This window comes from Ranitomeya variabilis, chromosome 6 (assembly GCF_051348905.1).
Source record: "Ranitomeya variabilis isolate aRanVar5 chromosome 6, aRanVar5.hap1, whole genome shotgun sequence".
In the NCBI taxonomy this organism is placed as follows: domain Eukaryota; kingdom Metazoa; phylum Chordata; class Amphibia; order Anura; family Dendrobatidae; genus Ranitomeya; species Ranitomeya variabilis.
In genome coordinates this window covers 495,715,993-495,739,807 of record NC_135237.1, presented here as the reverse complement: position 1 = coordinate 495,739,807, position 23,815 = coordinate 495,715,993, and the positions used below count along the sequence as shown (strand labels likewise).

At 54.0% G+C, this 23,815-nt stretch overlaps 26 non-coding genes across 26 annotated transcripts; all 26 read right to left on the bottom strand.

Moving 5' to 3' along the window:
* Positions 1-690: 690 nt before the first annotated feature.
* On the bottom strand, positions 691-809 carry LOC143783683 (5S ribosomal RNA). Its single transcript, XR_013217355.1, has one exon. It is a non-coding gene; the product is annotated as a 5S ribosomal RNA (ribosomal RNA).
* A 206-nt stretch (positions 810-1,015) lies between these two features.
* On the bottom strand, positions 1,016-1,135 carry LOC143783910 (5S ribosomal RNA). The gene has a single exon (XR_013217573.1). It is a non-coding gene; the product is annotated as a 5S ribosomal RNA (ribosomal RNA).
* A 1,408-nt stretch (positions 1,136-2,543) lies between these two features.
* On the bottom strand, positions 2,544-2,662 carry LOC143783784 (5S ribosomal RNA). Its single transcript, XR_013217453.1, has one exon. It is a non-coding gene; the product is annotated as a 5S ribosomal RNA (ribosomal RNA).
* Positions 2,663-2,868: 206 nt separating this feature from the next.
* Positions 2,869-2,988, bottom strand: LOC143783909 (5S ribosomal RNA). Its single transcript, XR_013217572.1, has one exon. It is a non-coding gene; the product is annotated as a 5S ribosomal RNA (ribosomal RNA).
* A 1,409-nt stretch (positions 2,989-4,397) lies between these two features.
* On the bottom strand, positions 4,398-4,516 carry LOC143783681 (5S ribosomal RNA). The gene has a single exon (XR_013217353.1). It is a non-coding gene; the product is annotated as a 5S ribosomal RNA (ribosomal RNA).
* Positions 4,517-4,722: 206 nt separating this feature from the next.
* On the bottom strand, positions 4,723-4,842 carry LOC143783908 (5S ribosomal RNA). The gene has a single exon (XR_013217571.1). It is a non-coding gene; the product is annotated as a 5S ribosomal RNA (ribosomal RNA).
* Positions 4,843-6,278: 1,436 nt separating this feature from the next.
* On the bottom strand, positions 6,279-6,397 carry LOC143783677 (5S ribosomal RNA). The gene has a single exon (XR_013217352.1). It is a non-coding gene; the product is annotated as a 5S ribosomal RNA (ribosomal RNA).
* Positions 6,398-6,603: 206 nt separating this feature from the next.
* LOC143783906 (5S ribosomal RNA) lies at positions 6,604-6,723 on the bottom strand. The gene has a single exon (XR_013217570.1). It is a non-coding gene; the product is annotated as a 5S ribosomal RNA (ribosomal RNA).
* Positions 6,724-8,130: 1,407 nt separating this feature from the next.
* Positions 8,131-8,249, bottom strand: LOC143783676 (5S ribosomal RNA). Its single transcript, XR_013217351.1, has one exon. It is a non-coding gene; the product is annotated as a 5S ribosomal RNA (ribosomal RNA).
* Positions 8,250-8,455: 206 nt separating this feature from the next.
* LOC143783905 (5S ribosomal RNA) lies at positions 8,456-8,575 on the bottom strand. Its single transcript, XR_013217569.1, has one exon. It is a non-coding gene; the product is annotated as a 5S ribosomal RNA (ribosomal RNA).
* Positions 8,576-9,982: 1,407 nt separating this feature from the next.
* LOC143783800 (5S ribosomal RNA) lies at positions 9,983-10,101 on the bottom strand. The gene has a single exon (XR_013217468.1). It is a non-coding gene; the product is annotated as a 5S ribosomal RNA (ribosomal RNA).
* Positions 10,102-10,307: 206 nt separating this feature from the next.
* On the bottom strand, positions 10,308-10,427 carry LOC143783904 (5S ribosomal RNA). The gene has a single exon (XR_013217568.1). It is a non-coding gene; the product is annotated as a 5S ribosomal RNA (ribosomal RNA).
* Positions 10,428-11,822: 1,395 nt separating this feature from the next.
* On the bottom strand, positions 11,823-11,941 carry LOC143783786 (5S ribosomal RNA). The gene has a single exon (XR_013217455.1). It is a non-coding gene; the product is annotated as a 5S ribosomal RNA (ribosomal RNA).
* Positions 11,942-12,147: 206 nt separating this feature from the next.
* On the bottom strand, positions 12,148-12,267 carry LOC143783903 (5S ribosomal RNA). Its single transcript, XR_013217567.1, has one exon. It is a non-coding gene; the product is annotated as a 5S ribosomal RNA (ribosomal RNA).
* A 1,406-nt stretch (positions 12,268-13,673) lies between these two features.
* Positions 13,674-13,792, bottom strand: LOC143783668 (5S ribosomal RNA). Its single transcript, XR_013217343.1, has one exon. It is a non-coding gene; the product is annotated as a 5S ribosomal RNA (ribosomal RNA).
* A 206-nt stretch (positions 13,793-13,998) lies between these two features.
* Positions 13,999-14,118, bottom strand: LOC143784034 (5S ribosomal RNA). Its single transcript, XR_013217692.1, has one exon. It is a non-coding gene; the product is annotated as a 5S ribosomal RNA (ribosomal RNA).
* A 1,407-nt stretch (positions 14,119-15,525) lies between these two features.
* Positions 15,526-15,644, bottom strand: LOC143783656 (5S ribosomal RNA). Its single transcript, XR_013217332.1, has one exon. It is a non-coding gene; the product is annotated as a 5S ribosomal RNA (ribosomal RNA).
* A 206-nt stretch (positions 15,645-15,850) lies between these two features.
* On the bottom strand, positions 15,851-15,970 carry LOC143783902 (5S ribosomal RNA). Its single transcript, XR_013217566.1, has one exon. It is a non-coding gene; the product is annotated as a 5S ribosomal RNA (ribosomal RNA).
* Positions 15,971-17,376: 1,406 nt separating this feature from the next.
* Positions 17,377-17,495, bottom strand: LOC143783643 (5S ribosomal RNA). The gene has a single exon (XR_013217325.1). It is a non-coding gene; the product is annotated as a 5S ribosomal RNA (ribosomal RNA).
* A 206-nt stretch (positions 17,496-17,701) lies between these two features.
* LOC143783901 (5S ribosomal RNA) lies at positions 17,702-17,821 on the bottom strand. Its single transcript, XR_013217565.1, has one exon. It is a non-coding gene; the product is annotated as a 5S ribosomal RNA (ribosomal RNA).
* Positions 17,822-19,226: 1,405 nt separating this feature from the next.
* LOC143783632 (5S ribosomal RNA) lies at positions 19,227-19,345 on the bottom strand. Its single transcript, XR_013217322.1, has one exon. It is a non-coding gene; the product is annotated as a 5S ribosomal RNA (ribosomal RNA).
* Positions 19,346-19,551: 206 nt separating this feature from the next.
* Positions 19,552-19,671, bottom strand: LOC143783899 (5S ribosomal RNA). Its single transcript, XR_013217563.1, has one exon. It is a non-coding gene; the product is annotated as a 5S ribosomal RNA (ribosomal RNA).
* Positions 19,672-21,066: 1,395 nt separating this feature from the next.
* LOC143783619 (5S ribosomal RNA) lies at positions 21,067-21,185 on the bottom strand. The gene has a single exon (XR_013217315.1). It is a non-coding gene; the product is annotated as a 5S ribosomal RNA (ribosomal RNA).
* Positions 21,186-21,391: 206 nt separating this feature from the next.
* Positions 21,392-21,511, bottom strand: LOC143783898 (5S ribosomal RNA). The gene has a single exon (XR_013217562.1). It is a non-coding gene; the product is annotated as a 5S ribosomal RNA (ribosomal RNA).
* Positions 21,512-22,919: 1,408 nt separating this feature from the next.
* Positions 22,920-23,038, bottom strand: LOC143783607 (5S ribosomal RNA). The gene has a single exon (XR_013217309.1). It is a non-coding gene; the product is annotated as a 5S ribosomal RNA (ribosomal RNA).
* Positions 23,039-23,244: 206 nt separating this feature from the next.
* Positions 23,245-23,364, bottom strand: LOC143783897 (5S ribosomal RNA). The gene has a single exon (XR_013217561.1). It is a non-coding gene; the product is annotated as a 5S ribosomal RNA (ribosomal RNA).
* Between the last annotated feature and the right edge of the window lie 451 nt (positions 23,365-23,815).

Genomic DNA, 23,815 nt, shown 5'->3' with positions numbered 1-23,815 from the left:
TAAGTATGTACTGTTTTTTTTTTTTTACATTTACACTGGTAACCAGGGTAAACATCGGGTTACTAAGCGCGGCCCTGCGCTTAGTAACCCGATGTTTACCCTGGTTACCCGGGGACTTCGGCATCGTTGGTCACTGGAGAGCTGTCTGTGTGACAGCTCTCCAGCGACCACACAGCGACGCTGCAGCGATCGGCATCGTTGTCGATATCGCTGCAGCGTCGCTTAATGTGACGGTACCTTTAACCATTCATCTGGGGGGGGGGGGGACGTGACAGAAAGAGCAAGCTGGAGCAGCAACTTGAGGTGGATCGAGACGTCCAGGAGCGAATGAAGGAAGAGGGTGAGATGGTTGCGAGTGACTGTGAGCTGCTCTTCAGGGGAGTCGTGTTGCCTGCAAAGGTGTTCTGCTTGCTTCGGCCTGTAAACTGGCCACCAGGTTGCCGGCGGTTGCTTCCAAGCCCGCAGGAGGCGCTGGTCTTGTTGAAAAGAAGCCTAGTATTAAAAGTAAATAAGCAACAATGCTGGAGGCCCACGGTGATGAGAAGGATGCTGGCATTTTGCAAGGATGGAATAGCGCAAGAGTGAAAGCAAATGACAAGAAGAAAGAAGCATGTGTGCCCTTGTGAAAGGGAATGGAAAAAAGGCATAGAGGAGAGTGACCCCTGCTGGTGGAAGGAAGGAAAAAGCAAAAGCCTACAGCACCTGGTATTCCCAGGCGGTCTCCCATCCAAGTACTAACCAGGCCCGACCCTGCTTAGCTTCCGAGATCAGACGAGATCGGGCGTGTTCAGGGTGGTGTGGCCGTAGGCAGAGACAAGCCTCTCACTTGCTGCTTTTCTACTTTGCACTCTGGCTGCCCTGTCCTGTCCAGTCCAGTGCTCAGCAAGAGGCCCTTTTGTGCTTTCCTTTCTCTTCACGGACTTGTGGGGCTTGGGGCTTCCAGCCTCTAGGTTGCTTAAGGTCGGTGTCTGGCAAGGAGCCGCTCTATACTAGCCGAGCAAGATGTCATCAAAACTGTCTACAGCACCTGGTGTTCCCAGGAGGTCTCCCATCCAAGTACTGTCCAAGCCCAGCCCTGCTTTGCTTCCGAGATCGGACGAGATCGGGCGTATCCAGGGTGGTGTGGCCAGTAGACGCTGCTTGGCCCATCGCCTGGCCAGCCTTCCTCAGGCTCGCGTGGTGGCGAGAACTCTGACCATGTGGAGGCGGGCTCCGAAGGGCCCATGCAAAGGCTGGGCTGCCCCTATAGGCGTTGTTTGTTTTGCAGTGAAACACCTGCCGCAGCAGGGCCTGAGCATCAGGTGTCTTTAAAAATGGCTCGACGCAGGGTCTCCTGCAGGCTAAAGGTACCGTCACATTAAGCGACTTAACAACGATAACGATAGCGATCTGTGACGTTGCAGCGTCCTGGATAGCGATATCGTTGTGTTTGACACGCAGCAGCGATCTGGATCCTGCTGTGATATCGCTGGTCGTTGCTGAAAGTCCAGAACTTTATTTGGTCGTCAGATCGGCGTGTATCGTCGTGTTTGACAGCAAAAGCAACGATGCCAGCAATGTTTTACAATGGTAACCAGGGCAAATATCGAGTTACTAAGCGCAGGGCCGCGCTTAGTAACCCGATATTTACCCTGGTTACCATTGTAAAAGTAAAAAAAAAACACTACATACTCACCCTCTGATGTCTGTCACGTCCCCCGGCGTCCGCGCTGCTGCTCATAGCTTTCTGCACTGACTGTGTCAGTGCCGGCCGGAAAGCAAAGCACAGCGGTGACGTCACCGCTGTGCTTTAGGGCCGGCGCTTACACAGTGCAGGGAAGCGGACGCCGGGGGACGCGGCAGACACTGGAATGTAAGTATGTACTGTTTTTTTTTTTTTACATTTACACTGGTAACCAGGGTAAACATCGGGTTACTAAGCGCGGCCCTGCGCTTAGTAACCCGATGTTTACCCTGGTTACCCGGGGACTTCGGCATCGTTGGTCACTGGAGAGCTGTCTGTGTGACAGCTCTCCAGCGACCACACAGCGACGCTGCAGCGATCGGCATCGTTGTCGATATCGCTGCAGCGTCGCTTAATGTGACGGTACCTTTAACCATTCATCTGGGGGGGGGGGGGACGTGACAGAAAGAGCAAGCTGGAGCAGCAACTTGAGGTGGATCGAGACGTCCAGGAGCGAATGAAGGAAGAGGGTGAGATGGTTGCGAGTGACTGTGAGCTGCTCTTCAGGGGAGTCGTGTTGCCTGCAAAGGTGTTCTGCTTGCTTCGGCCTGTAAACTGGCCACCAGGTTGCCGGCGGTTGCTTCCAAGCCCGCAGGAGGCGCTGGTCCTGTTGAAAAGAAGCCTAGTATTAAAAGTAAATAAGCAACAATGCTGGAGGCCCACGGTGATGAGAAGGATGCTGGCATTTTGCAAGGATGGAATAGCGCAAGAGTGAAAGCAAATGACAAGAAGAAAGAAGCATGTGTGCCCTTGTGAAAGGGAATGGAAAAAAGGCATAGAGGAGAGTGACCCCTGCTGGTGGAAGGAAGGAAAAAGCAAAAGCCTACAGCACCTGGTATTCCCAGGCGGTCTCCCATCCAAGTACTAACCAGGCCCGACCCTGCTTAGCTTCCGAGATCAGACGAGATCGGGCGTGTTCAGGGTGGTGTGGCTGTAGGCAGAGACAAGCCTCTCACTTGCTGCTTTTCTACTTTGCACTCTGGCTGCCCTGTCCTGTCCAGTCCAGTGCTCAGCAAGAGGCCCTTTTGTGCTTTCCTTTCTCTTCACGGACTTGTGGGGCTTGGGGCTTCCAGCCTCTAGGTTGCTTAAGGTCGGTGTCTGGCAAGGAGCCGCTCTATACTAGCCGAGCAAGATGTCATCAAAACTGTCTACAGCACCTGGTGTTCCCAGGAGGTCTCCCATCCAAGTACTGTCCAAGCCCAGCCCTGCTTTGCTTCCGAGATCGGACGAGATCGGGCGTATCCAGGGTGGTGTGGCCAGTAGACGCTGCTTGGCCCATCGCCTGGCCAGCCTTCCTCAGGCTCGCGTGGTGGCGAGAACTCTGACCATGTGGAGGCGGGCTCCGAAGGGCCCATGCAAAGGCTGGGCTGCCCCTATAGGCGTTGTTTGTTTTGCAGTGAAACACCTGCCGCAGCAGGGCCTGAGCATCAGGTGTCTTTAAAAATGGCTCGACGCAGGGTCTCCTGCAGGCTAAAGGTACCGTCACATTAAGCGACTTAACAACGATAACGATAGCGATCTGTGACGTTGCAGCGTCCTGGATAGCGATATCGTTGTGTTTGACACGCAGCAGCGATCTGGATCCTGCTGTGATATCGCTGGTCGTTGCTGAAAGTCCAGAACTTTATTTGGTCGTCAGATCGGCGTGTATCGTCGTGTTTGACAGCAAAAGCAACGATGCCAGCAATGTTTTACAATGGTAACCAGGGCAAATATCGAGTTACTAAGCGCAGGGCCGCGCTTAGTAACCCGATATTTACCCTGGTTACCATTGTAAAAGTAAAAAAAAAAACACTACATACTCACCCTCTGATGTCTGTCACGTCCCCCGGCGTCCGCGCTGCTGCTCATAGCTTTCTGCACTGACTGTGTCAGTGCCGGCCGGAAAGCAAAGCACAGCGGTGACGTCACCGCTGTGCTTTAGGGCCGGCGCTTACACAGTGCAGGGAAGCGGACGCCGGGGGACGCGGCAGACACTGGAATGTAAGTATGTACTGTTTTTTTTTTTTCTACATTTACACTGGTAACCAGGGTAAACATCGGGTTACTAAGCGCGACCCTGCGCTTAGTAACCCGATGTTTACCCTGGTTACCCGGGGACTTCGGCATCGTTGGTCACTGGAGAGCTGTCTGTGTGACAGCTCTCCAGCGACCACACAGCGACGCTGCAGCGATCGGCATCGTTGTCGATATCGCTGCAGCGTCGCTTAATGTGACGGTACCTTTAACCATTCATCTGGGGGGGGGGGGACGTGACAGAAAGAGCAAGCTGGAGCAGCAACTTGAGGTGGATCGAGACGTCCAGGAGCGAATGAAGGAAGAGGGTGAGATGGTTGCGAGTGACTGTGAGCTGCTCTTCAGGGGAGTCGTGTTGCCTGCAAAGGTGTTCTGCTTGCTTCGGCCTGTAAACTGGCCACCAGGTTGCCGGCGGTTGCTTCCAAGCCCGCAGGAGGCGCTGGTCCTGTTGAAAAGAAGCCTAGTATTAAAAGTAAATAAGCAACAATGCTGGAGGCCCACGGTGATGAGAAGGATGCTGGCATTTTGCAAGGATGGAATAGCGCAAGAGTGAAAGCAAATGACAAGAAGAAAGAAGCATGTGTGCCCTTGTGAAAGGGAATGGAAAAAAGGCATAGAGGAGAGTGACCCCTGCTGGTGGAAGGAAGGAAAAAGCAAAAGCCTACAGCACCTGGTATTCCCAGGCGGTCTCCCATCCAAGTACTAACCAGGCCCGACCCTGCTTAGCTTCCGAGATCAGACGAGATCGGGCGTGTTCAGGGTGGTGTGGCCGTAGGCAGAGACAAGCCTCTCACTTGCTGCTTTTCTACTTTGCACTCTGGCTGCCCTGTCCTGTCCAGTCCAGTGCTCAGCAAGAGGCCCTTTTGTGCTTTCCTTTCTCTTCACGGACTTGTGGGGCTTGGGGCTTCCAGCCTCTAGGTTGCTTAAGGTCGGTGTCTGGCAAGGAGCCGCTCTATACTAGCCGAGCAAGATGTCATCAAAACTGTCTACAGCACCTGGTGTTCCCAGGAGGTCTCCCATCCAAGTACTGTCCAAGCCCAGCCCTGCTTTGCTTCCGAGATCGGACGAGATCGGGCGTATCCAGGGTGGTGTGGCCAGTAGACGCTGCTTGGCCCATCGCCTGGCCAGTAGACGCTGCTTGGCCCATCGCCTGGCCAGCCTTCCTCAGGCTCGCGTGGTGGCGAGAACTCTGACCATGTGGAGGCGGGCTCCGAAGGGCCCATGCAAAGGCTGGGCTGCCCCTATAGGCGTTGTTTGTTTTGCAGTGAAACACCTGCCGCAGCAGGGCCTGAGCATCAGGTGTCTTTAAAAATGGCTCGACGCAGGGTCTCCTGCAGGCTAAAGGTACCGTCACATTAAGCGACTTAACAGCGATAACGATAGCGATCTGTGACGTTGCAGCGTCCTGGATAGCGATATCGTTGTGTTTGACACGCAGCAGCGATCTGGATCCTGCTGTGATATCGCTGGTCGTTGCTGAAAGTCCAGAACTTTATTTGGTCGTCAGATCGGCGTGTATCGTCGTGTTTGACAGCAAAAGCAACGATGCCAGCAATGTTTTACAATGGTAACCAGGGCAAATATCGAGTTACTAAGCGCAGGGCCGCGCTTAGTAACACGATATTTACCCTGGTTACCATTGTAAAAGTAAAAAAAAAACACTACATACTCACCCTCTGATGTCTGTCACGTCCCCCGGCGTCCGCGCTGCTGCTCATAGCTTTCTGCACTGACTATGTCAGTGCCGGCCGGAAAGCAAAGCACAGCGGTGACGTCACCGCTGTGCTTTAGGGCCGGCGCTTACACAGTGCAGGGAAGCGGACGCCGGGGGACACGGCAGACACTGGAATGTAAGTATGTACTGTTTTTTTTTTTTTACATTTACACTGGTAACCAGGGTAAACATCGGGTTACTAAGCGCGGCCCTGCGCTTAGTAACCCGATGTTTACCCTGGTTACCCGGGGACTTCGGCATCGTTGGTCACTGGAGAGCTGTCTGTGTGACAGCTCTCCAGCGACCACACAGCGACGCTGCAGCGATCGGCATCGTTGTCGATATCGCTGCAGCGTCGCTTAATGTGACGGTACCTTTAACCATTCATCTGGGGGGGGGGGACGTGACAGAAAGAGCAAGCTGGAGCAGCAACTTGAGGTGGATCGAGACGTCCAGGAGCGAATGAAGGAAGAGGGTGAGATGGTTGCGAGTGACTGTGAGCTGCTCTTCAGGGGAGTCGTGTTGCCTGCAAAGGTGTTCTGCTTGCTTCGGCCTGTAAACTGGCCACCAGGTTGCCGGCGGTTGCTTCCAAGCCCGCAGGAGGCGCTGGTCCTGTTGAAAAGAAGCCTAGTATTAAAAGTAAATAAGCAACAATGCTGGAGGCCCACGGTGATGAGAAGGATGCTGGCATTTTGCAAGGATGGAATAGCGCAAGAGTGAAAGCAAATGACAAGAAGAAAGAAGCATGTGTGCCCTTGTGAAAGGGAATGGAAAAAAGGCATAGAGGAGAGTGACCCCTGCTGGTGGAAGGAAGGAAAAAGCAAAAGCCTACAGCACCTGGTATTCCCAGGCGGTCTCCCATCCAAGTACTAACCAGGCCCGACCCTGCTTAGCTTCCGAGATCAGACGAGATCGGGCGTGTTCAGGGTGGTGTGGCCGTAGGCAGAGACAAGCCTCTCACTTGCTGCTTTTCTACTTTGCACTCTGGCTGCCCTGTCCTGTCCAGTCCAGTGCTCAGCAAGAGGCCCTTTTGTGCTTTCCTTTCTCTTCACGGACTTGTGGGGCTTGGGGCTTCCAGCCTCTAGGTTGCTTAAGGTCGGTGTCTGGCAAGGAGCCGCTCTATACTAGCCGAGCAAGATGTCATCAAAACTGTCTACAGCACCTGGTGTTCCCAGGAGGTCTCCCATCCAAGTACTGTCCAAGCCCAGCCCTGCTTTGCTTCCGAGATCGGACGAGATCGGGCGTATCCAGGGTGGTGTGGCCAGTAGACGCTGCTTGGCCCATCGCCTGGCCAGCCTTCCTCAGGCTCGCGTGGTGGCGAGAACTCTGACCATGTGGAGGCGGGCTCCGAAGGGCCCATGCAAAGGCTGGGCTGCCCCTATAGGCGTTGTTTGTTTTGCAGTGAAACACCTGCCGCAGCAGGGCCTGAGCATCAGGTGTCTTTAAAAATGGCTCGACGCAGGGTCTCCTGCAGGCTAAAGGTACCGTCACATTAAGCGACTTAACAGCGATAACGATAGCGATCTGTGACGTTGCAGCGTCCTGGATAGCGATATCGTTGTGTTTGACACGCAGCAGCGATCTGGATCCTGCTGTGATATCGCTGGTCGTTGCTGAAAGTCCAGAACTTTATTTGGTCGTCAGATCGGCGTGTATCGTCGTGTTTGACAGCAAAAGCAACGATGCCAGCAATGTTTTACAATGGTAACCAGGGCAAATATCGAGTTACTAAGCGCAGGGCCGCGCTTAGTAACACGATATTTACCCTGGTTACCATTGTAAAAGTAAAAAAAAAACACTACATACTCACCCTCTGATGTCTGTCACGTCCCCCGGCGTCCGCGCTGCTGCTCATAGCTTTCTGCACTGACTGTGTCAGTGCCGGCCGGAAAGCAAAGCACAGCGGTGACGTCACCGCTGTGCTTTAGGGCCGGCGCTTACACAGTGCAGGGAAGCGGACGCCGGGGGACGCGGCAGACACTGGAATGTAAGTATGTACTGTTTTTTTTTTTTTTACATTTACACTGGTAACCAGGGTAAACATCGGGTTACTAAGCGCGGCCCTGCGCTTAGTAACCCGATGTTTACCCTGGTTACCCGGGGACTTCGGCATCGTTGGTCACTGGAGAGCTGTCTGTGTGACAGCTCTCCAGCGACCACACAGCGACGCTGCAGCGATCGGCATCGTTGTCGATATCGCTGCAGCGTCGCTTAATGTGACGGTACCTTTAACCATTCATCTGGGGGGGGGGGACGTGACAGAAAGAGCAAGCTGGAGCAGCAACTTGAGGTGGATCGAGACGTCCAGGAGCGAATGAAGGAAGAGGGTGAGATGGTTGCGAGTGACTGTGAGCTGCTCTTCAGGGGAGTCGTGTTGCCTGCAAAGGTGTTCTGCTTGCTTCGGCCTGTAAACTGGCCACCAGGTTGCCGGCGGTTGCTTCCAAGCCCGCAGGAGGCGCTGGTCCTGTTGAAAAGAAGCCTAGTATTAAAAGTAAATAAGCAACAATGCTGGAGGCCCACGGTGATGAGAAGGATGCTGGCATTTTGCAAGGATGGAATAGCGCAAGAGTGAAAGCAAATGACAAGAAGAAAGAAGCATGTGTGCCCTTGTGAAAGGGAATGGAAAAAAGGCATAGAGGAGAGTGACCCCTGCTGGTGGAAGGAAGGAAAAAGCAAAAGCCTACAGCACCTGGTATTCCCAGGCGGTCTCCCATCCAAGTACTAACCAGGCCCGACCCTGCTTAGCTTCCGAGATCAGACGAGATCGGGCGTGTTCAGGGTGGTGTGGCCGTAGGCAGAGACAAGCCTCTCACTTGCTGCTTTTCTACTTTGCACTCTGGCTGCCCTGTCCTGTCCAGTCCAGTGCTCAGCAAGAGGCCCTTTTGTGCTTTCCTTTCTCTTCACGGACTTGTGGGGCTTGGGGCTTCCAGCCTCTAGGTTACTTAAGGTCGGTGTCTGGCAAGGAGCCGCTCTATACTAGCCGAGCAAGATGTCATCAAAACTGTCTACAGCACCTGGTGTTCCCAGGAGGTCTCCCATCCAAGTACTGTCCAAGCCCAGCCCTGCTTTGCTTCCGAGATCGGACGAGATCGGGCGTATCCAGGGTGGTGTGGCCAGTAGACGCGGCTTGGCCCATCGCCTGGCCAGCCTTCCTCAGGCTCGCGTGGTGGCGAGAACTCTGACCATGTGGAGGCGGGCTCCGAAGGGCCCATGCAAAGGCTGGGCTGCCCCTATAGGCGTTGTTTGTTTTGCAGTGAAACACCTGCCGCAGCAGGGCCTGAGCATCAGGTGTCTTTAAAAATGGCTCGACGCAGGGTCTCCTGCAGGCTAAAGGTACCGTCACATTAAGCGACTTAACAACGATAACGATAGCGATCTGTGACGTTGCAGCGTCCTGGATAGCGATATCGTTGTGTTTGACACGCAGCAGCGATCTGGATCCTGCTGTGATATCGCTGGTCGTTGCTGGAAAGTCCAGAACTTTATTTGGTCGTCAGATCGGCGTGTATCGTCGTGTTTGACAGCAAAAGCAACGATGCCAGCAATGTTTTACAATGGTAACCAGGGCAAATATCGAGTTACTAAGCGCAGGGCCGCGCTTAGTAACACGATATTTACCCTGGTTACCATTGTAAAAGTAAAAAAAAAACACTACATACTCACCCTCTGATGTCTGTCACGTCCCCCGGCGTCCGCGCTGCTGCTCATAGCTTTCTGCACTGACTGTGTCAGTGCCGGCCGGAAAGCAAAGCACAGCGGTGACGTCACCGCTGTGCTTTAGGGCCGGCGATTACTCAGTGCAGGGAAGCGGACGCCGGGGGACGCGGCAGACACTGGAATGTAAGTATGTACTGTTTTTTTTTTTTACATTTACACTGGTAACCAGGGTAAACATCGGGTTACTAAGCGCGGCCCTGCGCTTAGTAACCCGATGTTTACCCTGGTTACCCGGGGACTTCGGCATCGTTGGTCACTGGAGAGCTGTCTGTGTGACAGCTCTCCAGCGACCACACAGCGACGCTGCAGCGATCGGCATCGTTGTCGATATCGCTGCAGCGTCGCTTAATGTGACGGTACCTTTAACCATTCATCTGGGGGGGGGGGGACGTGACAGAAAGAGCAAGCTGGAGCAGCAACTTGAGGTGGATCGAGACGTCCAGGAGCGAATGAAGGAAGAGGGTGAGATGGTTGCGAGTGACTGTGAGCTGCTCTTCAGGGGAGTCGTGTTGCCTGCAAAGGTGTTCTGCTTGCTTCGGCCTGTAAACTGGCCACCAGGTTGCCGGCGGTTGCTTCCAAGCCCGCAGGAGGCGCTGGTCCTGTTGAAAAGAAGCCTAGTATTAAAAGTAAATAAGCAACAATGCTGGAGGCCCACGGTGATGAGAAGGATGCTGGCATTTTGCAAGGATGGAATAGCGCAAGAGTGAAAGCAAATGACAAGAAGAAAGAAGCATGTGTGCCCTTGTGAAAGGGAATGGAAAAAAGGCATAGAGGAGAGTGACCCCTGCTGGTGGAAGGAAGGAAAAAGCAAAAGCCTACAGCACCTGGTATTCCCAGGCGGTCTCCCATCCAAGTACTAACCAGGCCCGACCCTGCTTAGCTTCCGAGATCAGACAAGATCGGGCGTGTTCAGGGTGGTGTGGCCGTAGGCAGAGACAAGCCTCTCACTTGCTGCTTTTCTACTTTGCACTCTGGCTGCCCTGTCCTGTCCAGTCCAGTGCTCAGCAAGAGGCCCTTTTGTGCTTTCCTTTCTCTTCACGGACTTGTGGGGCTTGGGGCTTCCAGCCTCTAGGTTACTTAAGGTCGGTGTCTGGCAAGGAGCCGCTCTATACTAGCCGAGCAAGATGTCATCAAAACTGTCTACAGCACCTGGTGTTCCCAGGAGGTCTCCCATCCAAGTACTGTCCAAGCCCAGCCCTGCTTTGCTTCCGAGATCGGACGAGATCGGGCGTATCCAGGGTGGTGTGGCCAGTAGACGCGGCTTGGCCCATCGCCTGGCCAGCCTTCCTCAGGCTCGCGTGGTGGCGAGAACTCTGACCATGTGGAGGCGGGCTCCGAAGGGCCCATGCAAAGGCTGGGCTGCCCCTATAGGCGTTGTTTGTTTTGCAGTGAAACACCTGCCGCAGCAGGGCCTGAGCATCAGGTGTCTTTAAAAATGGCTCGACGCAGGGTCTCCTGCAGGCTAAAGGTACCGTCACATTAAGCGACTTAACAACGATAACGATAGCGATCTGTGACGTTGCAGCGTCCTGGATAGCGATATCGTTGTGTTTGACACGCAGCAGCGATCTGGATCCTGCTGTGATATCGCTGGTCGTTGCTGAAAGTCCAGAACTTTATTTGGTCGTCAGATCGGCGTGTATCGTCGTGTTTGACAGCAAAAGCAACGATGCCAGCAATGTTTTACAATGGTAACCAGGGCAAATATCGAGTTACTAAGCGCAGGGCCGCGCTTAGTAACACGATATTTACCCTGGTTACCATTGTAAAAGTAAAAAAAAAACACTACATACTCACCCTCTGATGTCTGTCACGTCCCCCGGCGTCCGCGCTGCTGCTCATAGCTTTCTGCACTGACTGTGTCAGTGCCGGCCGGAAAGCAAAGCACAGCGGTGACGTCACCGCTGTGCTTTAGGGCCGGCGATTACTCAGTGCAGGGAAGCGGACGCCGGGGGACGCGGCAGACACTGGAATGTAAGTATGTACTGTTTTTTTTTTTTACATTTACACTGGTAACCAGGGTAAACATCGGGTTACTAAGCGCGGCCCTGCGCTTAGTAACCCGATGTTTACCCTGGTTACCCGGGGACTTCGGCATCGTTGGTCACTGGAGAGCTGTCTGTGTGACAGCTCTCCAGCGACCACACAGCGACGCTGCAGCGATCGGCATCATTGTCGATATCGCTGCAGCGTCGCTTAATGTGACGGTACCTTTAACCATTCATCTGGGGGGGGGGGACGTGACAGAAAGAGCAAGCTGGAGCAGCAACTTGAGGTGGATCGAGACGTCCAGGAGCGAATGAAGGAAGAGGGTGAGATGGTTGCGAGTGACTGTGAGCTGCTCTTCAGGGGAGTCGTGTTGCCTGCAAAGGTGTTCTGCTTGCTTCGGCCTGTAAACTGGCCACCAGGTTGCCGGCGGTTGCTTCCAAGCCCGCAGGAGGCGCTGGTCCTGTTGAAAAGAAGTAAGTAAATAAGCAACAATGCTGGAGGCCCACGGTGATGAGAAGGATGCTGGCATTTTGCAAGGATGGAATAGCGCAAGAGTGAAAGCAAATGACAAGAAGAAAGAAGCATGTGTGCCCTTGTGAAAGGGAATGGAAAAAAGGCATAGAGGAGAGTGACCCCTGCTGGTGGAAGGAAGGAAAAAGCAAAAGCCTACAGCACCTGGTATTCCCAGGCGGTCTCCCATCCAAGTACTAACCAGGCCCGACCCTGCTTAGCTTCCGAGATCAGACGAGATCGGGCGTGTTCAGGGTGGTGTGGCCATAGGCAGAGACAAGCCTCTCACTTGCTGCTTTTCTACTTTGCACTCTGGCTGCCCTGTCCTGTCCAGTCCAGTGCTCAGCAAGAGGCCCTTTTGTGCTTTCCTTTCTCTTCACGGACTTGTGGGGCTTGGGGCTTCCAGCCTCTAGGTTGCTTAAGGTCGGTGTCTGGCAAGGAGCCGCTCTATACTAGCCGAGCAAGATGTCATCAAAACTGTCTACAGCACCTGGTGTTCCCAGGAGGTCTCCCATCCAAGTACTGTCCAAGCCCAGCCCTGCTTTGCTTCCGAGATCGGACGAGATCGGGCGTATCCAGGGTGGTGTGGCCAGTAGACGCTGCTTGGCCCATCGCCTGGCCAGCCTTCCTCAGGCTCGCGTGGTGGCGAGAACTCTGACCATGTGGAGGCGGGCTCCGAAGGGCCCATGCAAAGGCTGGGCTGCCCCTATAGGCGTTGTTTGTTTTGCAGTGAAACACCTGCCGCAGCAGGGCCTGAGCATCAGGTGTCTTTAAAAATGGCTCGACGCAGGGTCTCCTGCAGGCTAAAGGTACCGTCACATTAAGCGACTTAACAACGATAACGATAGCGATCTGTGACGTTGCAGCGTCCTGGATAGCGATATCGTTGTGTTTGACACGCAGCAGCGATCTGGATCCTGCTGTGATATCGCTGGTCGTTGCTGAAAGTCCAGAACTTTATTTGGTCGTCAGATCGGCGTGTATCGTCGTGTTTGACAGCAAAAGCAACGATGCCAGCAATGTTTTACAATGGTAACCAGGGCAAATATCGAGTTACTAAGCGCAGGGCCGCGCTTAGTAACCCGATTTTTACCCTGGTTACCATTGTAAAAGTAAAAAAAAAACACTACATACTCACCCTCTGATGTCTGTCACGTCCCCCGGCGTCCGCGCTGCTGCTCATAGCTTTCTGCACTGACTGTGTCAGTGCCGGCCGGAAAGCAAAGCACAGCGGTGACGTCACCGCTGTGCTTTAGGGCCGGCGCTTACACAGTGCAGGGAAGCGGACGCCGGGGGACGCGGCAGACACTGGAATGTAAGTATGTACTGTTTTTTTTTTTTTACATTTACACTGGTAACCAGGGTAAACATCGGGTTACTAAGCGCGGCCCTGCGCTTAGTAACCCGATGTTTACCCTGGTTACCCGGGGACTTCGGCATCGTTGGTCACTGGAGAGCTGTCTGTGTGACAGCTCTCCAGCGACCACACAGCGACGCTGCAGCGATCGGCATCGTTGTCGATATCGCTGCAGCGTCGCTTAATGTGACGGTACCTTTAACCATTCATCTGGGGGGGGGGGACGTGACAGAAAGAGCAAGCTGGAGCAGCAACTTGAGGTGGATCGAGACGTCCAGGAGCGAATGAAGGAAGAGGGTGAGATGGTTGCGAGTGACTGTGAGCTGCTCTTCAGGGGAGTCGTGTTGCCTGCAAAGGTGTTCTGCTTGCTTCGGCCTGTAAACTGGCCACCAGGTTGCCGGCGGTTGCTTCCAAGCCCGCAGGAGGCGCTGGTCCTGTTGAAAAGAAGCCTAGTATTAAAAGTAAATAAGCAACAATGCTGGAGGCCCACGGTGATGAGAAGGATGCTGGCATTTTGCAAGGATGGAATAGCGCAAGAGTGAAAGCAAATGACAAGAAGAAAGAAGCATGTGTGCCCTTGTGAAAGGGAATGGAAAAAAGGCATAGAGGAGAGTGACCCCTGCTGGTGGAAGGAAGGAAAAAGCAAAAGCCTACAGCACCTGGTATTCCCAGGCGGTCTCCCATCCAAGTACTAACCAGGCCCGACCCTGCTTAGCTTCCGAGATCAGACGAGATCGGGCGTGTTCAGGGTGGTGTGGCCGTAGGCAGAGACAAGCCTCTCACTTGCTGCTTTTCTACTTTGCACTCTGGCTGCCCTGTCCTGTCCAGTCCAGTGCTCAGCAAGAGGCTTTTTTGTTCTTTCCTTTCTCTTCACGGACTTGTGGGGCTTGGGGCTTCCAGCCTCTAGGTTGCTTAAGGTCGGTGTCTGGCAAGGAGCCGCTCTATACTAGCCGAGCAAGATGTCATCAAAACTGTCTACAGCACCTGGTGTTCCCAGGAGGTCTCCCATACAAGTACTGTCCAAGCCCAGCCCTGCTTTGCTTCCGAGATCGGACGAGATCGGGCGTATCCAGGGTGGTGTGGCCAGTAGACGCTGCTTGGCCCATCGCCTGGCCAGCCTTCCTCAGGCTCGCGTGGTGGCGAGAACTCTGACCATGTGGAGGCGGGCTCCGAAGGGCCCATGCAAAGGCTGGGCTGCCCCTATAGGCGTTGTTTGTTTTGCAGTGAAACACCTGCCGCAGCAGGGCCTGAGCATCAGGTGTCTTTAAAAATGGCTCGACGCAGGGTCTCCTGCAGGCTAAAGGTACCGTCACATTAAGCGACTTAACAACGATAACGATAGCGATCTGTGACGTTGCAGCGTCCTGGATAGCGATATCGTTGTGTTTGACACGCAGCAGCGATCTGGATCCTGCTGTGATATCGCTGGTCGTTGCTGAAAGTCCAGAACTTTATTTGGTCGTCAGATCGGCGTGTATCGTCGTGTTTGACAGCAAAAGCAACGATGCCAGCAATGTTTTACAATGGTAACCAGGGCAAATATCGAGTTACTAAGCGCAGGGCCGCGCTTAGTAACACGATATTTACCCTGGTTACCATTGTAAAAGTAAAAAAAAAACACTACATACTCACCCTCTGATGTCTGTCACGTCCCCCGGCGTCCGCGCTGCTGCTCATAGCTTTCTGCACTGACTGTGTCAGTGCCGGCCGGAAAGCAAAGCACAGCGGTGACGTCACCGCTGTGCTTTAGGGCCGGCGCTTACACAGTGCAGGGAAGCGGACGCCGGGGGACGCGGCAGACACTGGAATGTAAGTATGTACTGTTTTTTTTTTTTTACATTTACACTGGTAACCAGGGTAAACATCGGGTTACTAAGCGCGGCCCTGCGCTTAGTAACCCGATGTTTACCCTGGTTACCCGGGGACTTCGGCATCGTTGGTCACTGGAGAGCTGTCTGTGTGACAGCTCTCCAGCGACCACACAGCGACGCTGCAGCGATCGGCATCGTTGTCGATATCGCTGCAGCGTCGCTTAATGTGACGGTACCTTTAACCATTCATCTGGGGGGGGGGGGACGTGACAGAAAGAGCAAGCTGGAGCAGCAACTTGAGGTGGATCGAGACGTCCAGGAGCGAATGAAGGAAGAGGGTGAGATGGTTGCGAGTGACTGTGAGCTGCTCTTCAGGGGAGTCGTGTTGCCTGCAAAGGTGTTCTGCTTGCTTCGGCCTGTAAACTGGCCACCAGGTTGCCGGCGGTTGCTTCCAAGCCCGCAGGAGGCGCTGGTCCTGTTGAAAAGAAGCCTAGTATTAAAAGTAAATAAGCAACAATGCTGGAGGCCCACGGTGATGAGAAGGATGCTGGCATTTTGCAAGGATGGAATAGCGCAAGAGTGAAAGCAAATGACAAGAAGAAAGAAGCATGTGTGCCCTTGTGAAAGGGAATGGAAAAAAGGCATAGAGGAGAGTGACCCCTGCTGGTGGAAGGAAGGAAAAAGCAAAAGCCTACAGCACCTGGTATTCCCAGGCGGTCTCCCATCCAAGTACTAACCAGGCCCGACCCTGCTTAGCTTCCGAGATCAGACGAGATCGGGCGTGTTCAGGGTGGTGTGGCCGTAGGCAGAGACAAGCCTCTCACTTGCTGCTTTTCTACTTTGCACTCTGGCTGCCCTGTCCTGTCCAGTCCAGTGCTCAGCAAGAGGCCCTTTTGTGCTTTCCTTTCTCTTCACGGACTTGTGGGGCTTGGGGCTTCCAGCCTCTAGGTTGCTTAAGGTCGGTGTCTGGCAAGGAGCCGCTCTATACTAGCCGAGCAAGATGTCATCAAAACTGTCTACAGCACCTGGTGTTCCCAGGAGGTCTCCCATCCAAGTACTGTCCAAGCCCAGCCCTGCTTTGCTTCCGAGATCGGACGAGATCGGGCGTATCCAGGGTGGTGTGGCCAGTAGACGCTGCTTGGCCCATCGCCTGGCCAGCCTTCCTCAGGCTCGCGTGGTGGCGAGAACTCTGACCATGTGGAGGCGGGCTCCGAAGGGCCCATGCAAAGGCTGGGCTGCCCCTATAGGCGTTGTTTGTTTTGCAGTGAAACACCTGCCGCAGCAGGGCCTGAGCATCAGGTGTCTTTAAAAATGGCTCGACGCAGGGTCTCCTGCAGGCTAAAGGTACCGTCACATTAAGCGACTTAACAACGATAACGATAGCGATCTGTGACGTTGCAGCGTCCTGGATAGCGATATCGTTGTGTTTGACACGCAGCAGCGATCTGGATCCTGCTGTGATATCGCTGGTCGTTGCTGAAAGTCCAGAACTTTATTTGGTCGTCAGATCGGCGTGTATCGTCGTGTTTGACAGCAAAAGCAACGATGCCAGCAATGTTTTACAATGGTAACCAGGGCAAATATCGAGTTACTAAGCGCAGGGCCGCGCTTAGTAACCCGATATTTACCCTGGTTACCATTGTAAAAGTAAAAAAAAACACTACATACTCACCCTCTGATGTCTGTCACGTCCCCCGGCGTCCGCGCTGCTGCTCATAGCTTTCTGCACTGACTGTGTCAGTGCCGGCCGGAAAGCAAAGCACAGCGGTGACGTCACCGCTGTGCTTTAGGGCCGGCGCTTACACAGTGCAGGGAAGCGGACGCCGGGGGACGCGGCAGACACTGGAATGTAAGTATGTACTGTTTTTTTTTTTTACATTTACACTGGTAACCAGGGTAAACATCGAGTTACTAAGCGCGGCCCTGCGCTTAGTAACCCGATGTTTACCCTGGTTACCCGGGGACTTCGGCATCGTTGGTCACTGGAGAGCTGTCTGTGTGACAGCTCTCCAGCGACCACACAGCGACGCTGCAGCGATCGGCATCGTTGTCGATATCGCTGCAGCGTCGCTTAATGTGACGGTACCTTTAACCATTCATCTGGGGGGGGGGGGGACGTGACAGAAAGAGCAAGCTGGAGCAGCAACTTGAGGTGGATCGAGACGTCCAGGAGCGAATGAAGGAAGAGGGTGAGATGGTTGCGAGTGACTGTGAGCTGCTCTTCAGGGGAGTCGTGTTGCCTGCAAAGGTGTTCTGCTTGCTTCGGCCTGTAAACTGGCCACCAGGTTGCCGGCGGTTGCTTCCAAGCCCGCAGGAGGCGCTGGTCCTGTTGAAAAGAAGCCTAGTATTAAAAGTAAATAAGCAACAATGCTGGAGGCCCACGGTGATGAGAAGGATGCTGGCATTTTGCAAGGATGGAATAGCGCAAGAGTGAAAGCAAATGACAAGAAGAAAGAAGCATGTGTGCCCTTGTGAAAGGGAATGGAAAAAAGGCATAGAGGAGAGTGACCCCTGCTGGTGGAAGGAAGGAAAAAGCAAAAGCCTACAGCACCTGGTATTCCCAGGCGGTCTCCCATCCAAGTACTAACCAGGCCCGACCCTGCTTAGCTTCCGAGATCAGACGAGATCGGGCGTGTTCAGGGTGGTGTGGCCGTAGGCAGAGACAAGCCTCTCACTTGCTGCTTTTCTACTTTGCACTCTGGCTGCCCTGTCCTGTCCAGTCCAGTGCTCAGCAAGAGGCCCTTTTGTGCTTTCCTTTCTCTTCACGGACTTGTGGGGCTTGGGGCTTCCAGCCTCTAGGTTACTTAAGGTCGGTGTCTGGCAAGGAGCCGCTCTATACTAGCCGAGCAAGATGTCATCAAAACTGTCTACAGCACCTGGTGTTCCCAGGAGGTCTCCCATCCAAGTACTGTCCAAGCCCAGCCCTGCTTTGCTTCCGAGATCGGACGAGATCGGGCGTATCCAGGGTGGTGTGGCCAGTAGACGCGGCTTGGCCCATCGCCTGGCCAGCCTTCCTCAGGCTCGCGTGGTGGCGAGAACTCTGACCATGTGGAGGCGGGCTCCGAAGGGCCCATGCAAAGGCTGGGCTGCCCCTATAGGCGTTGTTTGTTTTGCAGTGAAACACCTGCCGCAGCAGGGCCTGAGCATCAGGTGTCTTTAAAAATGGCTCGACGCAGGGTCTCCTGCAGGCTAAAGGTACCGTCACATTAAGCGACTTAACAACGATAACGATAGCGATCTGTGACGTTGCAGCGTCCTGGATAGCGATATCGTTGTGTTTGACACGCAGCAGCGATCTGGATCCTGCTGTGATATCGCTGGTCGTTGCTGAAAGTCCAGAACTTTATTTGGTCGTCAGATCGGCGTGTATCGTCGTGTTTGACAGCAAAAGCAACGATGCCAGCAATGTTTTACAATGGTAACCAGGGCAAATATCGAGTTACTAAGCGCAGGGCCGCGCTTAGTAACCCGATATTTACCCTGGTTACCATTGTAAAAGTAAAAAAAAAACACTACATACTCACCCTCTGATGTCTGTCACGTCCCCCGGCGTCCGCGCTGCTGCTCATAGCTTTCTGCACTGACTGTGTCAGTGCCGGCCGGAAAGCAAAGCACAGCGGTGACGTCACCGCTGTGCTTTAGGGCCGGCGATTACTCAGTGCAGGGAAGCGGACGCCGGGGGACGCGGCAGACACTGGAATGTAAGTATGTACTGTTTTTTTTTTTTACATTTACACTGGTAACCAGGGTAAACATCGGGTTACTAAGCGCGGCCCTGCGCTTAGTAACCCGATGTTTACCCTGGTTACCCGGGGACTTCGGCATCGTTGGTCACTGGAGAGCTGTCTGTGTGACAGCTCTCCAGCGACCACACAGCGACGCTGCAGCGATCGGCATCGTTGTCGATATCGCTGCAGCGTCGCTTAATGTGACGGTACCTTTAACCATTCATCTGGGGGGGGGGGACGTGTCAGAAAGAGCAAGCTGGAGCAGCAACTTGAGGTGGATCGAGACGTCCAGGAGCGAATGAAGGAAGAGGGTGAGATGGTTGCGAGTGACTGTGAGCTGCTCTTCAGGGGAGTCGTGTTGCCTGCAAAGGTGTTCTGCTTGCTTCGGCCTGTAAACTGGCCACCAGGTTGCCGGCGGTTGCTTCCAAGCCCGCAGGAGGCGCTGGTCCTGTTGAAAAGAAGCCTAGTATTAAAAGTAAATAAGCAACAATGCTGGAGGCCCACGGTGATGAGAAGGATGCTGGCATTTTGCAAGGATGGAATAGCGCAAGAGTGAAAGCAAATGACAAGAAGAAAGAAGCATGTGTGCCCTTGTGAAAGGGAATGGAAAAAAGGCATAGAGGAGAGTGACCCCTGCTGGTGGAAGGAAGGAAAAAGCAAAAGCCTACAGCACCTGGTATTCCCAGGCGGTCTCCCATCCAAGTACTAACCAGGCCCGACCCTGCTTAGCTTCCGAGATCAGACGAGATCGGGCGTGTTCAGGGTGGTGTGGCCGTAGGCAGAGACAAGCCTCTCACTTGCTGCTTTTCTACTTTGCACTCTGGCTGCCCTGTCCTGTCCAGTCCAGTGCTCAGCAAGAGGCCCTTTTGTGCTTTCCTTTCTCTTCACGGACTTGTGGGGCTTGGGGCTTCCAGCCTCTAGGTTACTTAAGGTCGGTGTCTGGCAAGGAGCCGCTCTATACTAGCCGAGCAAGATGTCATCAAAACTGTCTACAGCACCTGGTGTTCCCAGGAGGTCTCCCATCCAAGTACTGTCCAAGCCCAGCCCTGCTTTGCTTCCGAGATCGGACGAGATCGGGCGTATCCAGGGTGGTGTGGCCAGTAGACGCGGCTTGGCCCATCGCCTGGCCAGCCTTCCTCAGGCTCGCGTGGTGGCGAGAACTCTGACCATGTGGAGGCGGGCTCCGAAGGGCCCATGCAAAGGCTGGGCTGCCCCTATAGGCGTTGTTTGTTTTGCAGTGAAACACCTGCCGCAGCAGGGCCTGAGCATCAGGTGTCTTTAAAAATGGCTCGACGCAGGGTCTCCTGCAGGCTAAAGGTACCGTCACATTAAGCGACTTAACAACGATAACGATAGCGATCTGTGACGTTGCAGCGTCCTGGATAGCGATATCGTTGTGTTTGACACGCAGCAGCGATCTGGATCCTGCTGTGATATCGCTGGTCGTTGCTGAAAGTCCAGAACTTTATTTGGTCGTCAGATCGGCGTGTATCGTCGTGTTTGACAGCAAAAGCAACGATGCCAGCAATGTTTTACAATGGTAACCAGGGCAAATATCGAGTTACTAAGCGCAGGGCCGCGCTTAGTAACACGATATTTACCCTGGTTACCATTGTAAAAGTAAAAAAAAAACACTACATACTCACCCTCTGATGTCTGTCACGTCCCCCGGCGTCCGCGCTGCTGCTCATAGCTTTCTGCACTGACTGTGTCAGTGCCGGCCGGAAAGCAAAGCACAGCGGTGACGTCACCGCTGTGCTTTAGGGCCGGCGATTACTCAGTGCAGGGAAGCGGACGCCGGGGGACGCGGCAGACACTGGAATGTAAGTATGTACTGGTTTTTTTTTTTACATTTACACTGGTAACCAGGGTAAACATCGGGTTACTAAGCGCGGCCCTGCGCTTAGTAACCCGATGTTTACCCTGGTTACCCGGGGACTTCGGCATCGTTGGTCACTGGAGAGCTGTCTGTGTGACAGCTCTCCAGCGACCACACAGCGACGCTGCAGCGATCGGCATCGTTGTCGATATCGCTGCAGCGTCGCTTAATGTGACGGTACCTTTAACCATTCATCTGGGGGGGGGGGACGTGACAGAAAGAGCAAGCTGGAGCAGCAACTTGAGGTGGATCGAGACGTCCAGGAGCGAATGAAGGAAGAGGGTGAGATGGTTGCGAGTGACTGTGAGCTGCTCTTCAGGGGAGTCGTGTTGCCTGCAAAGGTGTTCTGCTTGCTTCGGCCTGTAAACTGGCCACCAGGTTGCCGGCGGTTGCTTCCAAGCCCGCAGGAGGCGCTGGTCCTGTTGAAAAGAAGTAAGTAAATAAGCAACAATGCTGGAGGCCCACGGTGATGAGAAGGATGCTGGCATTTTGCAAGGATGGAATAGCGCAAGAGTGAAAGCAAATGACAAGAAGAAAGAAGCATGTGTGCCCTTGTGAAAGGGAATGGAAAAAAGGCATAGAGTAGAGTGACCCCTGCTGGTGGAAGGAAGGAAAAAGCAAAAGCCTACAGCACCTGGTATTCCCAGGCGGTCTCCCATCCAAGTACTAACCAGGCCCGACCCTGCTTAGCTTCCGAGATCAGACGAGATCGGGCGTGTTCAGGGTGGTGTGGCCGTAGGCAGAGACAAGCCTCTCACTTGCTGCTTTTCTACTTTGCACTCTGGCTGCCCTGTCCTGTCCAGTCCAGTGCTCAGCAAGAGGCCCTTTTGTGCTTTCCTTTCTCTTCACGGACTTGTGGGGCTTGGGGCTTCCAGCCTCTAGGTTGCTTAAGGTCGGTGTCTGGCAAGGAGCCGCTCTATACTAGCCGAGCAAGATGTCATCAAAACTGTCTACAGCACCTGGTGTTCCCAGGAGGTCTCCCATCCAAGTACTGTCCAAGCCCAGCCCTGCTTTGCTTCCGAGATCGGACGAGATCGGGCGTATCCAGGGTGGTGTGGCCAGTAGACGCTGCTTGGCCCATCGCCTGGCCAGCCTTCCTCAGGCTCGCGTGGTGGCGAGAACTCTGACCATGTGGAGGCGGGCTCCGAAGGGCCCATGCAAAGGCTGGGCTGCCCCTATAGGCGTTGTTTGTTTTGCAGTGAAACACCTGCCGCAGCAGGGCCTGAGCATCAGGTGTCTTTAAAAATGGCTCGACGCAGGGTCTCCTGCAGGCTAAAGGTACCGTCACATTAAGCGACTTAACAACGATAACGATAGCGATCTGTGACGTTGCAGCGTCCTGGATAGCGATATCGTTGTGTTTGACACGCAGCAGCGATCTGGATCCTGCTGTGATATCGCTGGTCGTTGCTGAAAGTCCAGAACTTTATTTGGTCGTCAGATCGGCGTGTATCGTCGTGTTTGACAGCAAAAGCAACGATGCCAGCAATGTTTTACAATGGTAACCAGGGCAAATATCGAGTTACTAAGCGCAGGGCCGCGCTTAGTAACACGATATTTACCCTGGTTACCATTGTAAAAGTAAAAAAAAAACACTACATACTCACCCTCTGATGTCTGTCACGTCCCCCGGCGTCCGCGCTGCTGCTCATAGCTTTCTGCACTGACTGTGTCAGTGCCGGCCGGAAAGCAAAGCACAGCGGTGACGTCACCGCTGTGCTTTAGGGCCGGCGCTTACACAGTGCAGGGAAGCGGACGCCGGGGGACGCGGCAGACACTGGAATGTAAGTATGTACTGTTTTTTTTTTTTTTACATTTACACTGGTAACCAGGGTAAACATCGGGTTACTAAGCGCGGCCCTGCGCTTAGTAACCCGATGTTTACCCTGGTTACCCGGGGACTTCGGCATCGTTGGTCACTGGAGAGCTGTCTGTGTGACAGCTCTCCAGCGACCACACAGCGACGCTGCAGCGATCGGCATCGTTGTCGATATCGCTGCAGCGTCGCTTAATGTGACGGTACCTTTAACCATTCATCTGGGGGGGGGGGGACGTGACAGAAAGAGCAAGCTGGAGCAGCAACTTGAGGTGGATCGAGACGTCCAGGAGCGAATGAAGGAAGAGGGTGAGATGGTTGCGAGTGACTGTGAGCTGCTCTTCAGGGGAGTCGTGTTGCCTGCAAAGGTGTTCTGCTTGCTTCGGCCTGTAAACTGGCCACCAGGTTGCCGGCGGTTGCTTCCAAGCCCGCAGGAGGCGCTGGTCCTGTTGAAAAGAAGCCTAGTATTAAAAGTAAATAAGCAACAATGCTGGAGGCCCACGGTGATGAGAAGGATGCTGGCATTTTGCAAGGATGGAATAGCGCAAGAGTGAAAGCAAATGACAAGAAGAAAGAAGCATGTGTGCCCTTGTGAAAGGGAATGGAAAAAAGGCATAGAGGAGAGTGACCCCTGCTGGTGGAAGGAAGGAAAAAGCAAAAGCCTACAGCACCTGGTATTCCCAGGCGGTCTCCCATCCAAGTACTAACCAGGCCCGACCCTGCTTAGCTTCCGAGATCAGACGAGATCGGGCGTGTTCAGGGTGGTGTGGCCGTAGGCAGAGACAAGCCTCTCACTTGCTGCTTTTCTACTTTGCACTCTGGCTGCCCTGTCCTGTCCAGTCCAGTGCTCAGCAAGAGGCCCTTTTGTGCTTTCCTTTCTCTTCACGGACTTGTGGGGCTTGGGGCTTCCAGCCTCTAGGTTACTTAAGGTCGGTGTCTGGCAAGGAGCCGCTCTATACTAGCCGAGCAAGATGTCATCAAAACTGTCTACAGCACCTGGTGTTCCCAGGAGGTCTCCCATCCAAGTACTGTCCAAGCCCAGCCCTGCTTTGCTTCCGAGATCGGACGAGATCGGGCGTATCCAGGGTGGTGTGGCCAGTAGACGCGGCTTGGCCCATCGCCTGGCCAGCCTTCCTCAGGCTCGCGTGGTGGCGAGAACTCTGACCATGTGGAGGCGGGCTCCGAAGGGCCCATGCAAAGGCTGGGCTGCCCCTATAGGCGTTGTTTGTTTTGCAGTGAAACACCTGCCGCAGCAGGGCCTGAGCATCAGGTGTCTTTAAAAATGGCTCGACGCAGGGTCTCCTGCAGGCTAAAGGTACCGTCACATTAAGCGACTTAACAACGATAACGATAGCGATCTGTGACGTTGCAGCGTCCTGGATAGCGATATCGTTGTGTTTGACACGCAGCAGCGATCTGGATCCTGCTGTGATATCGCTGGTCGTTGCTGAAAGTCCAGAACTTTATTTGGTCGTCAGATCGGCGTGTATCGTCGTGTTTGACAGCAAAAGCAACGATGCCAGCAATGTTTTACAATGGTAACCAGGGCAAATAT